Below are 13,098 nucleotides of genomic sequence, written 5' to 3' on the forward strand. Positions count from 1 at the left end.
CCCTGTACAGCATTTTTAAAAGTATTTCCTGAATCAGGTTGTAAATTCCTGAAGAGTAAATATCAGATCTTCCATGTTTTTATATTTATTCTGCTTTATTATCTCACATGTTAATGCAAACTAATGCTCATAATAGGTACTCAATAAATCTATTGATTTAAACACGTTAAAGATCACAGTGTTGAGAATGGAGGCCTGTGTCTGGTTTCCTTATGTTCAGGAGAAGCAAAATCTCAGCTTTGACTTTGGATTCTACAAATATTCAGACCATGTAAGAAACAATGTACTTGGAGTGAACCATTAGAATGTGACTTGTTTCCTAGAATTCTCATTATTGGACTGTAGAGAGGCTTTGGGACAGTCAATTAAGCATTAAGATTTACCAGAAATCTAAGGGATTATTTCTGCCACACTCTCCTTCCTTCAGATAAAGAAGAGAAATGCTGAATTTTTGTGAGTAGATGTGAAAACTTATGCTGCACAATTTAACCTGCTCTCTCCATTAAACTTTGGAGAGGTGGATTATTATACTATGGAATTTGATTCTGATTTTAGCTGCAATGGTTGATAAGAAGTGTACCGTGACTTGAAATAAATACCCACAAAATAATTCCCTCTCTCATACGTAGGTGCATATCAAATACATGATTGTTCATCACTTAAGGGTTGAATTAGAAAATTATGGAGGCCAATATGTAATTTTAAGGTATTCAATTTACATTAATAGATATCTAAATGAACCATAGAATTAACTTTAAAACATATAACCTAATTCACACCCATTATTTTAAAAGTTAGTGATGCCATATAGTAGCTTTGCATATAATATTTTGTTATATAATTAAAAAAAACAACAACAAAAGAAACCCTGATTCTTTGTCCTCAGCCCTGCAAATTTGCAATTGCCCTTAGGTACTTCCCTGTGCTACCTTCACATCCTCCCGCTCCCTTCTGGACTTTTCCTCTCTAGAATGGTAGAAACTGAACTGTGGGGCTAGAAAGGACCCTAGAGGTCATCTTGTCAATTTGGACATTTTACAACTGAGCACATAATTCCAGAGAAGTTACTGACTTGCTTAAGGTCACACAACTATTGGCAGAGTTTTATTAAACACAAGTCTCCTGTGCTCACTTCGGCAGCACATATACTAAAATTGGTATGAAACAGAGAAGAGTAGCATGGCCCCTGCGCAAGGATGACACGTAAAAACACAAGTCTCTTAACTCTCTGTAAAGACATTCCTCCCCCTTCATTTAGGTAAGGGAATTAAAGAGCAGAGAGCAAAAAGAAAATTACCAAGGAGTAAAGTGATGGAGGATGAGAGGATTCTGGAATTACTGTGGCCTAAAGGAGGCATGATTCTCAGTCACATGCCTTCTTATCTAACAGAGTTTATCATCTGTTAGAGGAAGAAAGATGTGCCTACCCTGGGGTTTCAAAATAAGACCACAGGCGAAGGTTTAATTCTGATGGACAGTGCTGGTGGGAACCTTCTCCACTCTGGGTGAGCAGAGCACCTGAGAACCAAGGTCATAGGACCTGAAGAAAGGATTATAATATAAGGTTGAGTAAAGAGATACTAGGAAATTGCAAAAATAGAAAAAAAGAAAGAAAAAAAAAAGCAGGTATGGCGATAGCAGGATCAATGTTAATAGTAGAAAAAGAGGTATGTAGAGTTAAAAGTATTAATTAAGCTAGACAGAGGGTCATTTTGTAGTAATAAAGTGACTAAATGAACAATTTATGAAGGTTCTGAAACACCAAACAAAAGTACCCAAGATCACATAATAACTAAATATAGAAAGCAGTACCTATTTGATACGTAAGGATAAATTACAAAACTACACTTATAATGGGAGACTTTAATACCCATTTTTAGAATAATATATAGGGGAATTGAACAGTGATGTCAACACATTTTCTTATGTAGAGATATCAAAACAAAAAATATTCAGAAACATATCCTTTGAATATAGAATATAAATTATTTTCTATGTCCATGGAATCTTTAAAAAAATGGATTATGTAATTGACCACAAAACAAATCTTTTTTTTTTTAAATTTTATTATGTTATGTTAGTCACCATACAATACATCATTGGTTTTTGATGTGGTGATCCACGATGCATTGTTTTCATATAACACCCAGTGCTCCATGCAGTACGTGCCCTCCTTAATACCCATCACCGGACTAACCAATCTCCCCTCCCCCCTCCCCTCTAAAACCCTGTTTGTTTCTCAGAGTCCATAGTCTCTCATGGTTCATCTCTCCCTCCAATTCCCCCTCCCCATTTTTCCCTTTCTTCTCCTAATGTCCTCCATGTTATTCCTTATGTTCCACAAATAAGTGAAACCATATGATAATTGACTTTCTCTGCTTGGCTTATTTCACTTAGCATAATCTCCTCCAGTCCCATCCATGTTGATGTAAAAGTTGGGTATTCATCCTTTCTGATGGCTGAGTAATATTCCATTGTATATATGGACCACATCTTCTTTATCCATTCATCTGTTGAAAGGCATCTTGGCTCTTTCCACAGTTTGGCTATTGTGGACATTGCTGCTGTGAACATTGGGGTGCATATGGCCCTTCTTTTCACCACGTCGACCATAAAACAAATCTTGATAAAATTTTAAAAGCAAACTGTGGGGCGCCTGGGTGGCTTAGTCATTTGAGCACCTGACTCTTGATTTTGGCTCAGGTCATGACCCCGGGGTTGTGAGATCTTTGCGTGCTCAGCGCAGAGTCTGCTTAAGATTCTCTCTCACCCTCTCTGCCTGCCCCTCCCCCCACTCTCTCTCAAATAAATAAATAAATCTTGCTTAAGATTCTCTCTCACCCTCTCTGCCTGCCCCTCCCCCCCTCTCTCAAATAAATCTTTTTAAAAAGCATAATATTTACAGCCTACTCTCTTTGACCATATTTTTAAAAATTAGAAATAATGGAATGATGAGCCTCCTTTTTCTCTTTAATGCCCAAATAGTAACTACTTGGAAAATATGAATGCATTCCTGGTTAGCTCATGGATCAAAACCACATGAAAACTGAAATTAGACTATCTGAGAACAGTAAAAAAGGATGAATATCAAAACCCATGGAGCCTAGGAAAAAGAAAATTTAGTTGTAAATCCCTTTGATAAGTGGTACAGTAAAAGGGAAAGAGAATGAGACATACTTGAAAATTTCCCCCCAAAAACTGATTTCTCAGCAAAGTCAACATTACCAAAACTGATGACAAAGTACAGAACTAGAACAGAACGCTTATGACCAACGAAGTGAGAAAGGTGATCCTATAAAAAAAGAGGCATTGTGAAGCCTATACTTTGCTAGTGGAAATGTAGAATGATGCAGGCACTGTGGAAAGCAGCTTGGTGTTTTTATATTAATTAAACATAAGCCATATGATCCAACAATCTCACTCCCAGGTCTAGACCCCAAAGAACTGGAAGCAAGGACTCAAAACAGATACTTGTACACCAGTGTTCATAGCAGCATTCTTCAAAAGAGCCAAAAGATGGAAACAACCCAAGTGTCATCAATAGATCAATGGATCAACTAAAGGGAATAAGTTCTGACACTTGCTACAATGTGGATGAACCTTGAAAACATTATGCTAAGTTAAGTAAGCCAGCTGTAAAAGATAAATGTTGTGTGATTCCCCTTACATGAGGTACCTAGGATAGACAAAGAGACAGAAAGTAGAACAGAAGTTACCCGCAGCTGGAGAAAAGGTGGAATGTGGGCTTATTGTTTAATGGGTTCAGAGTTTCTGTTTGGGATGATGGCAATTTCTGGAAATGGACAGTGGTGATGGTTGCACAATATTGTCAGTGTACTTAGAGCCACTGAATTGCCCACTTAAAAATGGTTAAAATTATAAATTTTGTGTTATATTGTATATGCATATTTTACCACACTTAAAAGAGACATTGTGACAAGATATTTTCCTGAGTTCTAAACAATCTCGAAAGAACAGATTTCTCTCATGTTAATCAATTTACACAATAGAAAAAGATGAAAAGTTCCTCAAATTGCTTTCGAAGTCAGTACAACCTTAATTCCCAAATCTGGTAAAGGTATTTCAATCTGGCATGGTATCAAAAGAAGATTTATTCGGCCACCTAGAATTTATTTATTTATTTATTTATTTTAAAAGATTTTATTTATTTATTTGAGAGAGAGAGAATGAGAGAGAGAGCGAGTACATGAGAGGGGGGAGGGTCAGAGGGAGAAGCAGACTCCCTGTTGAGCAGGGAGCCCGATGCGGGACTCATCCAGGGACTCCAGGATCATGACCTGAGCCGAAGGCAGTCGCTTAACCACCTGAGCCACCCAGGCGCCCCGCCACCTAGAATTTATACCGAAATTAAAAGGTGGTTCAATATCAAAATCTCATTATAATTTGCTTAATTAACAAACTAAAGGAGAAAAAAAAGCTTGTAATTTCAGGAGAAATTGAAAGCATGTTAGACAAAATTTCAAAGGATATCCTAAGTAAAATATGAATAGGATGAAATTACTTTTAAAATCTTAAAATTGAGGTGCCTGGGTGGCTCAGTCGGTTAGGTGTCCGACTCTTGGTTTCAGCTCAGATCATGATCTTGGGGTCCTGAGATGGAGCCCTGCTTCAGGCCCATCGCTCAGCTCTCTCTCTCTCAAAAAAAAAAAAAAAAATTTCATGTGTAACTTTGACTCCTCCAAAATATTACTAATAGCCTACTGTCGACTGGAAGCCTCACCAATAACAGTTGATTAACACATGTTTTGTATGTTATATGTGTCGTATACTATATTCTTACAATAAAGTAAGCTAGAGAGAAGAAAATGTGAAAATCATATGGAAGAGAAAATACATTTACAGTATATGCTTGCAAAAATCTGTGTGTAAGTGGACCCGTGCAATTTTAGCCTGTGTTGTTCAAGGGTCAACTGTAGTAATAAAATCATCGGCTTATAAGTTTTTACATACAAAATTATGTATTACAGGATTTCTCAGATGGGCAAAAATACTGAAAGGTGGAGATATACTAAATGTCCATAAATAGGGGAAGGCTTTCAGTAAGTACTGGTTTGTCCACACTGTGGAATATTTTGCTACTCTGCATCCATTAAACAAACTAAAAATTAGAACTGTACCAGTTGTACTCAAGGCATTTTTAAGTGAGAAAAATAAGATACAGAGGAGTGTGCATAATGTACAATTTTTATAATCGATCCGAGACTCCCTATCAGTGCAGATATACATGTATATGCAAGCTTGTGTCTGCACATGTAAAATTACATGAGACTGAAATAAAGCCCAGAACTACAAACGCAGGGTTATTAACATAGGTTATCAGATTGACTGGGAGAAGGGGCAGTAAATATGAATGAGTTGGAGAGAAATGCTGGAAAGGTGACTTTGGAGGGAAGCAGATAATTAGCTTTTTCTCTATACGTCTTTGTATGTTTTATTTATTGCAACAAGCATGTGTTATTCCATATTTGAAAAATATAGATAAAAAGAACCAACATTGAGTTGAATGCCTGCCTCCCGAAAGACATGTCCATTCAGAACATGTGAACGTGACCTTATTTGGAAAAACCATCATTGCAGATGAAATTAATTTAAGATCTCCGGATGGGATCCTCCTGGACTAGTGTGGACCCGAAATCTAAGACGAGTGTTTTTATAAGGGGAGAGAAGGACAGAAGATGCACGAAGAAGAGGAGGCTGTGTGGGCTGAGGCAGAGACTGGCCTGAGAAGCCACAAGCCAAGAAATGCCAGGAGCCACCAGAAGCTGAAAGAGGCAAGAGACAGAATCTCCCCAAGAGCTGCTGGAGGGAGTACAGCCCTACCCACCACTTGACTTCATGCTTCAGGCCTCTAGAACCGAGAGAATAATTTTCTGTTGTTTTAAGCCATTAAGTTTGTGTTTACTATGGTAACCCTGGGAAACACACAGAAGCTAAACCTTAATCTCGATGGAAATTTTCTGCAAATTCCAATACATAAAAAAATTAGATCTATTCTGATTTAGGAATTTGATGCTCGGCTCTGCCTCCTCCATCTCTGTGTCTTTACAGAAACACCAGGTAGGTTTGGTGCACAGCTTGCAGATCACCGATCTAGTCCAATCCCTTCTGTACAGATAAAAAGAGGCTTGAAGAGTGTCTCCCACTTCTTGGCAAGCCAAGCAAACCTTGTCTCCCTTTCTTATCTTATCCCTGCGAAGGCTTGGGGTCACTGTGAGTCCTTTATCACAGCTGGGCAGAGTTTAGTCAGCTCTTCTCTCTGCAGGACTTGGAGAGTGCCATTTTTTAACTTTTCCCAAATCCATTTCACTGCTACACAATCACTTTTGTAAAGTTTTTAGTAACTTTTACATTTTTTTTCCTCTGTTTCATTTGGAAAGGATTTTGCATAAACCACTGGCTTCTTGCAGAAGATCTTTAGTTATGCATCTTTCACTTGAAATATGTATCCCTCATGGACTCTTAATTTTGTGTCTCTGATTCATCATATGACAAAATTAAATTGAGAATTCCCTTTACATCACTGCATGCAAAAAGTCGCAGGATATAAAAATGCTAGAGAAGGCAGGACACTGGGGGTGCAGAAGGAGTGACTGCAGCTAGTGTGAAATCAGGGAAGAGGGGAAAAAATGCTGAGAAAATGCAGGTAAGGCTCCATATCTCCCAGTGCTCCATAGGATTCCTGCAGGATGAGGCAGACAATTTCCTCAACCCACATTTTTTATTCCTACCAAATTCCATTTTTATTTCTACAAAAGGAACTTCCCACCTTCCCCAAAGCATCATTGCAAGGCAGTTGAGGCTGAAAAGGCTCTGATGAGCTAGATGAAGTGTGGAGATGTAAGAAGGACCATTTTTGGGTAACATCATACCATCATTTTATAAAACTTACATGGGTGAAACAAACAAAAACTTACATGGGTGTCTTTGAGGGTTTGAGATCAAGATATGTTTTGTGCATTGAAGAAGAGTTAATTGGAGCTGAAGAAGTAGTTTATAGACCTTCTACTTGACTCTTCAGCAATCACACACAGATATTGTGAACGTTTTGGAAAGTAGGTTTAGAAAAACCGTGAGTGGTTACATATTGGCATGGGGCCCATGGAAAGCAAAGGATGAAGAGACAAAGCAAAATCAGGATGACCAAAACAGAAATAGACACAAAAATGAATGGGCTGGAGTTTTTTCTATTTATCATAACTAAGGGTTTTGTGTATTTATGATGATAAGGGATACAAATGATATAATTACCCTGAGTAATATGTGTAGTTTTAGAGATATATATCACATTTGGTAAACTGTTTACAATTTTCATTCCATTCCATTAGGTGGATTCAGTCTCTCTTGTTAGATTTTCTGATAGCATAAATATGCACCCAGTATTGCACAGGACATGTTTACACTAAAAAACATTTTTTTTAAACTTACCTGAAATTCACACTTAACTGGGTGTTCTGTGTTTTTATTTGTTAAATTTGGCAAATAGTGTTCTATTTTAAAGATGGAGGACTTTCCTACTTTTCAGTACCTAAATGAAACTGGTGTCAAACTCACCAATTCTAGGCTATGGAAGCCTCAAGGCGTCTTCCAAATTTTTGGCACATTTATAGAGAACTTGCATTTGCAGCTCTCTTGAAGTCTGCGTTTGTGCACTCTTGCATACTCTGTCTGTCTCACAGCCCCTCAAACTGCAATGGCACCCAGCCCTTACTTTAGTTTTCGTGAACAGCCCCTGCACACATTGCCACACACGCATACCAAGAATTTAGTGGTTTGTGATTTTGTGCATCATTCTGAGAGGCAGTAACACCACCAAGCCTGGCTTTCCTCCCCTTCTTTTATCTGCTGTACTCAAATCCCTTCTTCCGAGCCGCCCTCGAATAGCCACATGCTTCACTGAAACTTTGGCGTCAGCTTTTCCTTAGACCCGGATGGTGGATATTGGGAAGAGAGAAGCGCCTACCTTTTACTCTATAGAATCAAAACATTTTTCCCAAGAGAGGTAGATTTCTCCTGAGGAAGAATTCTGGTACCAACTGTGAAAGTAATGCATTTTCTCCATTTATTACGTATTTATTATAAGCATCAAAGCAAGTCTACAAGAGAAGTTGGGTTCAGTATATGTTACGTTGGAAAAATCAGTGTGAATTCATGTCCTTAAAAGACTTATTTTCCAGCTCTATCATTATCAGAAATGCCATAACAACAGGAGCACTACTCTAATTCATTACCAACCCCCATGTTCACCCTTAGCACACAAATTCTGTTCCCTAGAGGGTAGTTGCCTCTAAGTTTAGTACAAAGACAAAATGAGATGGATCCATAGTAATCTGTTAACCAGAAATCAAAGCTGCCTCTTGAAACATCAGGGGTAGCGCTTCAATGACAAAAGAGCCAGCAAATAATAATAAGAGTAATAACACTAATGGTTAAATTGGAACAAGGGAAGCCTGCAAAAAGCCGTACGTTCACAGTCATACTCAAGAGAGAAAACAAAGCGTGCAAAGAGGTATTTCTAATACAACAAAAGAATTATTCCGATAGGATATTTATATCTTTATTGATTTAAATAAGTAGGAAGGTATTGACATATGACATTTTATTCTCTTTGTTTAGCATGTGCTTCCATATGTCTAGCACATATACTCTTGTGTAACAAAGAGGAATTAAAATATATGAATGAACCAGTATGACAAAGGATTTCCACACAATGAGGTAGACTTTTTTCTTAATATAGAAATGACCAGAAGAGGGGGACATACTAAATGCTAAAGGACTTACCAGAGTTAATGGCCTTATATAATAATGACTCACAAGGTTATTAAAGTTGATTACAACTATGGCATACGGACATACACAATGACCATTATAAAACAGGATGTCCCCAAATTATAAATGATCCAACTCTTCTGAGAAGTGTAGAGATTCAATCCCTCATCTCCTAGGAGGTGAAGCCTCTACTCATTATGAATAAACCCCTATGAATTTTAATAAAATACTAATAAGGAATACACATATTTTCATAATTGAAACAAACCAGCTCAATGTATCATAATGTCAAGGCATTGGCATAAGGACTTCCAGCTGTGAGAAAGGAAAGATAAGTTTTCAAAAATTAAAATTTATGTTAAAGACAGGGATACATGGATCTCAGGATATAATGAGTGGAAGTTTTTTGGTTTTTGTTTTTTTCTGAGAGAGCGAGAGAGCAGTCTTTCAGATATAGGGGCAGAGAGAGAATCTTAAGCAGGCTCCATGCCCACCACCACAACCCTGAGATCATGACCTGAGCCCAGTTGGACGCTTAACCAAGTGAGCTACCCAGGCGCCCCATGAGTGAAAGTTTTATATGAACAGGCAATTGGTCTATTGCAGAGACATAAGTTTGCTTTACCTTGGACCATACTACCAAGTGCCACACCACAGACATAAATAAACCAGCCAACAACCTGGATTCTGGTATTCTAAGTTGGCATTGCTTTTCATTTAGATCTGGAAAAAAATTTTAATTCTCTGAAAAGGTTGTAAACATTGGTATAGAAAGCTTAAAAAGGTATAAAAATTAGAACCTTGTAAAGATGTAAAAGTAAGAATTAAAGCAAAGTTTCATTCGTGGTATTAACACTTTTGCTGCCAGTATGATTCTAAGGTATTGAACAGTTATGGAATCGTTGAGTCACTATGTTTGCGTACGTTTTATTTGCTATTTAGGGTATTTGAAGTATTCAAAAGAATCAGTCACAATGAAATGCTAATTGCCATTTAAATTGTTTAAAGGAATTTTATTAATCAACTTTACAGTTAATAACTAAATGTCCACAAAAATCAATCTTCCAAGTTTTGCTTTTTAGTTATGTGGATTTAATGAATTAAGCATTGAGTAAAAGGAATCATTACATTGAACCAAAATGACTCCTGAGATGTAATTATAAAACAATTTTATTTTTGTCCTTTGCTGTTTTTTTTTAAATCTCTTCTATAGGGCTAGTTCTTTTGTCTCTGTTGAAAACAGGGGCCAAGTCTGTGGTTCTTCAACTTGTGGTTGCCTTAAGTTCACAGTGCCTAGTTCATAATTAAAATGTCCGTTCCCATGTACTAACCAAAATTCTGAACTTAAATTTGAGATTTCTACCTATTCCTAACTTGAGCTAGCTGCGGGCTGGAATTCTACAATTAGGAAAAGATGTGGCTGGTTGGCTCTCTAGCACTTCCATTTTTCATCTCCATCATCTCCATCTCCTTCCCCTGATCTAGCTAACTGTATTTGTGTCCACTTAGTAGTCAGGGTATAGGAAGGGAGGAGAAGAATGAAGGGGGAAGAGTTCTTGACTAACTCGTACTATTATTAGCTGGCACCATGCTCTCTGGGACTATTAGAAAATTAAAATGGATTCCTTCCCTTTACTTTAGAAACCATTCCCTAGCCCAGTTATGTTCATTCAGGAAATCTTACCTAAGTTGTGCCAAGTGCATCTCTATTTTGGATGGTTGTTCACTGCTTTCTCAGCCCCTTTAAAATCTCTTGATACCTTCACTGTCAACTACTATGTGATTCTTTTGGGTGGGACTTGAGATGACCCCACGCTAGGTCTCTTGTGTATGTCCCCCACATCTGGTCCATGGAAAGTAAGCATGCATTCTTTGCACTGAATCTGGATGTATGAGCCAGTGCCAACTCTTGTAGTCGATTGTCAAAACAGCAAGCTGCCTTCTCTGTCACCCTTTAGATTTCTTAAGTGTGAGGCAGATGCTTGCCCATTGTGTCTCTAAACTGGGTGTGACACCTGTAACGCTGTCCCAGTAGTCTTCACCCATTATTCTCAATACCCCTGCCAAGTGATGGATGGGTCTTGTAGCACAGCTCTTGCCAGAGAACTCTCCCTCCAAATTCTCTTCAAATATGTAACTCTTAATCTGTTTAAATCCTTCTAGTGAACTTGTGGTTAAACCACATGTGAATAGTTTCCAGAAACCACCTTTTTGAATTCTGTAAATGGTCTAGTGCCTCCTATGGAATGTAGAACCTATTATGTTATTTGGCTTCTGCCAAACTCTGGTTTTAATATGTAGTAATTAATATAAAGTACAAATTTGGTGAGTGTTCTCCCTGCATACAATCTCATCTTCATCAGAGACTCTTAGAACATTTGTAAAGATCTGAGTTAAAGGACACTTTGGATACCACAAACATCTGTCAATAGCCACATAAACTGGGTGGATTTCAGAAATGAGAACTATAGTTAAGATTAGGGAACATCGAGCAATTTAAAAGCTCTACTTAGTGAGCAGTGCTTGAGTAAGACTTTTTCCTAATGTTCCATTAGCATGGTCTTTTATGTTTCCAATTAAGTTATTAGTGCTGGGAGATCAAGTCAGAGATACTTACGAACCTTTCATTGGTGGGGAGATCATAGGTCTTGGTTGTTAATTAACAGCACAGGAGTACTCTTGTCTCCTTAGGTCTGTAATGGAAATCTCGGCTTGAAGCTTACTTAGCACCTTTACTATTAGAAAGGAAGCCTGAGGTATCAGGTGATTTTTTTTTTCAATATTCAAAAGCATTTATGGGCACCAAGTAGATTTTTTTCCTTGAGGATGACATTAAGTCAGTGTTTAATAACCTTTATTTCAGAATCACCATGGCTTTTTTAATTAAAATGAAAATTTTTAGTCCTTACCCCACACAAATATGATTCAGAACTCTGATGGGCCCCAGGTGTAAGCATTTTAAATAAGGACTGCAGTGGGTCTAAGAAACACACTTTGACCTAGAATTCTTCTTTCATGGACAGTCCATCAATCTCAAGAGTTTAGACAAACCACCTCCCATTCCCCTGGTCACAAGTACATGAGAGAGACTGAAAAAGATCCTCTACTTGGTCAATATAACTCTATCCAGACGGTAATTTGCCATTGAAACCACTCTTTTCTGTTTCAGTGTTAAAGTTGTGGAGCAGAAATCAGCCCCAAGGCAGTGATTCTCAAAGTGCCCCTGCATAAAACACCTCTTTAAGTTATCCTCTCTGGGAGATTGGAAAAGGAAGACAAGTTTTAGAAGATCGTTTATCATCTCTCTTCTGACTTTACTCTCAGATCTCATTGACATTTCTGTCTTGTTTAATATGAGCCATGACAGGTAAGTTCTGCAGATAAAATTGTTCATAGAGCCTGTGTTGATGTCCATAGTATCATGGGGAAAAAGACTGGATACATTAAGCATTACCTGTTTGCCTTCAGTCTGAAGTGGAATCAGTGGTATGTGAATCCCACAATGTCTTTATCTTCTGGAACATAGATGCCAGTGGCTTTGACTTATTTTCCAACACTTTGACAGTCTGCCATGAACTGCATGGCAACTTTTGGCTCTAGGATGTCAAACAGAAACTGCTGAGAATTGGAGTGACTTCATATAATCTGGTATCTAGTCAGTCTAAGAAACCCATCCTGTTGCCACAAAATGATTCCTTTATTCGGCCATCTTCCCTTGCGTGTTTCCTGCTTTTGTATTCTAGTCTAACCTGTGACTTTCTCTACCATGCGTGGATGCATGATGCTCTTCCTCACATTTCCGAGGCACTGCCTCCTACACTAACCTCCAGCTTCTCTCCCACCTCAGCCACTTCCTCTTTGGACAGAAGGTAAGGTCCACTCAGTTCTGTCCCCTAAGACAGGGGGGTCAGTCTGTTGATTAGTCACTTACCCTGGGAGAGCTGGGCCCTTCTACTTGGCCACACTGCACAACCAGGATGGCCTGCCAAGCCAACTGGACACAAGAGCAGGGTTTCTGGCTCTTCCTATAATTTCAGGACTTGGTGAAACACCAAACTACCTGGGTAGGCTCTGGCATTCTGAGCAGCTGTGGAAGGGGCTGCCAGATAATAGGTCCAAAGTACAGAGGAGTTAATGCCCCAAGAGGTGACCATTGGGAAGCAAATCAGGAGGGAGCAGGCAAATAAATTTTTTCACTTCCTTTCTTCAACTACTCTCAACTACTTGAAGGCACAGTTTCTCTTTACATCTGGTCTGGAGAAGACTCATGGCCTAAGTGGCTGCCTGTGTGGATCATGCTGCCCTCTCTCT

The 13,098-nt window shown here is 38.4% G+C and overlaps 1 non-coding gene across 1 annotated transcript; it reads left to right on the forward strand.

The window, feature by feature from the left end:
* Window positions 1-1,124: 1,124 nt before the first annotated feature.
* Window positions 1,125-1,231, forward strand: LOC118021476. Its single transcript, XR_004682198.1, has one exon. It is a non-coding gene; the product is annotated as a U6 spliceosomal RNA (small nuclear RNA).
* The last annotated feature ends 11,867 nt before the right edge of the window (window positions 1,232-13,098 follow it).

Source organism: Mirounga leonina, unplaced genomic scaffold (genome assembly GCF_011800145.1).
Source record: "Mirounga leonina isolate KUSES-001 unplaced genomic scaffold, KU_Mleo_1.0 Mir_174, whole genome shotgun sequence".
Classification (NCBI taxonomy): domain Eukaryota; kingdom Metazoa; phylum Chordata; class Mammalia; order Carnivora; family Phocidae; genus Mirounga; species Mirounga leonina.